General features: G+C 38.1%; 1 pseudogene; it reads left to right on the top strand.

The window, feature by feature from the left end:
* Positions 1-1,084: 1,084 nt before the first annotated feature.
* On the top strand, positions 1,085-1,726 carry LOC143104555 (transcription factor HES-5-like; annotated as a pseudogene).
* Positions 1,727-4,177: the final 2,451 nt, after the last annotated feature.

The raw sequence follows: 4,177 nt of genomic DNA, 5'->3' as shown, positions 1-4,177 counted from the left end.
CGTAAAAAGTTAGCGTGCGTGAATGGCATTATTAAAGAATCAAGATGGAATCTCTGATGTACTGAGGAATGAGTAGACTAGTCTCTGTCAGTATTAATGTATACATGCAGAAACTAAAAAGTCTAAACTCTTATGAATCCTTCTTCAAACCAATTCCAGTCTTGAATTTTCAGGTTGAAATCATGAATTTGGTGAATCACATTAAAGCTCATCCAATAAGATTCTTTCCCTCCAGATGGTTTGTGATGTCATTCTCTGAGCTGATAGTCACCATTCCTCAACATGGGTGATTAGAGAAGCTTTTGTAATGCATAGAGGCCTGAGTGTGGGAAACTCAAATGACCGCTCTACCATCAACATGACAGAGGAGGACATCTGGTACATCTGCAGAACTCCTGAAGACAGAGGGAAGGGAATGTTCCGAAGACAATTTCCCCTCCATATTGTTATTTTCACAAAGATTTTATTACAAAATGCACCACAGCAGTGCTGCAACATGGAAACAATTGTCATTCGTATTGCATTTTTTAAATTAATGAGTTCACAAAAGCACAGAGCTTGACAAAAGTGAAAGCTTGCATGAATGCATAAAAACTCCAAGAGTTTTCAGACTCGTTGTAGTTGTTGAATGTTTCAAGAATTCTGTAGTAAAATTACTTAAAGATCTCAGACATGTTTTCTCAGCCAATCATTAAAGGATAGTGCACAATATTTGAACTCTCAAACAGAAAGACTATGACATGCATGAACACACCACCACACATGTGTATACAGTGGAGAGCAACGTGTGCCCTGTCAGCAGCATTGACCCCAAATCAGGCAGCAGATTAACTGTCCTCACAGGGTCAGTCCTTTCCCACATACACACAGTGGGTCTGTGGGTCTCTCTCAATCACCCCCAACCCAGCACCTGTTCCCCTGAGGTTTGACCATTGTGCCCCAGCAATGGGAGAATCCAGCATGTGGCAGCTCCACACTCCTCATTGTCCTCTGCAGCTCAGCCATTGGCTGCTGACTGTGAGAAACTCCAACCAGCCCAAGACCCACACATTCATATGGAGATCTGGGAGTATAAATAGAGGACATGAAGCCAGTGCTGATCAGATTAACTCTAGACAGAGAGATCTACTGCAGCTACAGCAATGGCGCCTACAATCACTTCAACAGCAGATTACCCAAAGGAACACCTGAGTCTGAACCTTAAGGTAAATATTGTAACCAATCTCTTTCAGATTTTCCAAAAACGTTCATTGACTTCACACTCTGTGCATATTTAAAGACCAAATGTATTAATGACATCTACTTCATATTTGCAGATAAGAAAACCCATTGTGGAGAAGATGCGCAGGGATCGCATTAACAAAAGTATTGAGGACCTCAAGGATCTCCTGGGTCCACAGCTCCTCAACCAGCAGCCCGACTCCAAGCTGGAGAAAGCTGACATCCTGGAGAAAGCTGACATCCTGGAGATGACCGTTTGCCTCCTGAGACGACAGCTCCCGCATAAGACTCTGCCTTCATCTGATGATGTTCTTCAGGGATTCTCCACGTGTGCCAAAGAAGATGTTCACTTCCTGTCAAAAAGTCATGGAACTGTGCTGAGCCACTTCCGGACCCAGAAGCCGTCATGCCAGATCAAGCCCTGCCTCAGTGTAGTGTGCTGAATCAGCACACACTGAACAAAGAGAAGAGTCCAGCCAAGAGCGCCCCCTGGAGGCCTTGGTAGAAAACTATGAAGTATAGTTCAACATGAACTAAGACTGTCATTGGTTAAGCCTGCAAATGCAGGCGTTATGTTTTCTTTTTATCTGAAAAGAATGTAAGATCATTTCCAGGAGGAAATATGGAATACCATATCTGTGATATGGACTGCCAATTGTTTTCAGCGAAGACTTTCTTACACGTGGCAAGTTCTATAATTTGCAAAATAGCCATATTGGTGATATTTTCACAGCTGAAAATAACTCAAATGCTATGTTATTGAAATAATGACTACACCCTGTTTACTAAGTTTACTAAGTGTTGTCTCTTAGGAAACTGCACTGACTTCATTAATGGAATTCTCTCAATGAGGGATTTTTTTTATCTCAACAATGAGAAATGTAAAACTTTCTTAACATATAAGAAACATGATGTTTTGCTTTCAATGAAATGCATCTCTTATGTGCTGTAATAACCACAAATAGCATTGATGTAAATCTTCCATTGTCTTTCATAAAGACCTATTACGTTTGTCTCATTAGAGATCAACTTGTTGACTAATTTCATATAGACAAAGATTTTGTTCTAAGATGTTAGAAACTGATTTAATTAATGGGAATTCTCAAGGAGGGAGGTTTGCTCACTTACCTTAACAATGGGCGAAATTTTAAACTTTCTTAACATTTAAGAAACTTGAATGTTGTGTTTTCAATGAAATGCATCTCTTATGTGCTGTATAACCACAAATAGCTTTGATATGAAGCTTCCATTGTCTTTTATAAAGACCTGTTATATTTGTCTCAGTAGAGATCAACCTGTTCAACAAAATTGTTTTTATCGATTTCAAATGGCTTAATTCTCAAGCCAGAAAAGTACAATAAATCAATCTCTGCATATTTGACTCTCGCTTGTCTCTCTTTTATCAATAATTACTATGAATAGTTATGCAGCTTAAGGAAAGTCAGACTTAAACATAGTCAATAGATAGCTGTGTTTAGTAAACTCACTGTCAATTGCCAGCCTTTTTTAATCTGAACCACTTGCTGTACATCATAAAGCCCAAACCTCACCCAAGCTTCCCCATAACTGTTTGATTTTGTATCATAAAGAATGCATTGTTTACATATATTTTCTTAGCAGAAATCTAGCTAAACAGTATGTGTAATAGATGTCAACAAAATGGTTACCTGTGCAGTAAAGTAACCAGGTACATTTCTTTATCCATATCATTAGTAATAACTTAACAGTATGCTCAGATTGTCAGCATCTGTGGGCTGGAAGCAGATGTACCTGAATTTCAATTTCACATCATTTCATTGTGAGAGCATTCCAACAACCTTGAGATTTGGAGATGTTTTTGCAACATGTTTAGCCATTGGATCCAGTGGCACTTGTTGAAACACACTGTGATTTGATGTTCACCTATGAACAACCAGGCAATTATGTCACTAAGTGGTTGTGGCTTCCGGCTGTTTAAATGAGACACTTCATGCTAGAAATCAAATCAGACAGCAGTTAGAGCTGACATGATAGTATACACTAAATGATGTATCTAACTGCTCTGGCATGTTTTCGTCTGTATAATTAAAACCCCTTTTGACTGACATTCACAGAAATGAAGTACAATAGTACAATAAAGGAATATTATTTTATCTACAAGATTCCAATTAAATACAAAATGGTTCCATCTATTTGTTTCTGATGTTTAGCAATGTTGAAACTAACACAATTTCATCAACAGTGATAGACTGCATCTACTATTGAATGCATGTTTACAATGTTTTGGCAATTAAACCAAGATGCAGGATTGGTTCACTGATCTTTTCCTTCATGGTCATATTGAAACAAAACACTATGATAGTGGAGGAAAATTGTATATCAAGTAGAAAAAGGCATAACCTTTGTTTTACAGCTGTCAAGCAAGTCCATAATATATGCGAATATGGCATTATGAATGTGGATAGTGTTTTATGCCTTAAAGTATCATAATGAATTTGAACATCCTTATTATTCATACTCAATGTTTGTTGCATTAAATCAAAACAATTCATAAATGTAATCTAATCCAGTGGTTGGATAGAAACTGAATTAGACTCTACTGCTCTCACTGTCAGCTGGGCAGTAGGGGGATGAAACTCCTTGACTAATGGTAGACACACTTCTATTGTTCCCCCATTGAAGAGCAGAGAATGGAGAGAGTGTGGGAAAGTGTGGTGGACTCTCTCACAGACCTCCTGTGGGACAATAGACACAATGTTGAAACATCAGAATTTGCTTGGTGTTCTACAAAAAACGGTGATGCTAATATGAGGGCAGAATCTGTAGAGCTCAGTAAGAAAATAAAGGGTCAAATCAAATGATGTTTACTAAACAACATACATGTACAATACATATACCTGTTTTGTATACGATTCTGAAAACAAGTGAAAAATGTTTCAGTTTGTTCAAAACTCAAATGCATGCATATCAAAGTCAG

Source organism: Alosa pseudoharengus, unplaced genomic scaffold (assembly GCF_046254945.1).
Source record: "Alosa pseudoharengus isolate Yale_2024_CS ecotype anadromous, Long Island Sound unplaced genomic scaffold, YU_APseudo_1.1 YU_APseudo_1.1_scf_5, whole genome shotgun sequence".
Classification (NCBI taxonomy): Eukaryota; Metazoa; Chordata; class Actinopteri; order Clupeiformes; family Clupeidae; genus Alosa; species Alosa pseudoharengus.
Note: the sequence above shows the minus strand (reverse complement) of the source record. Positions and strands in the feature narration are given on the sequence as shown.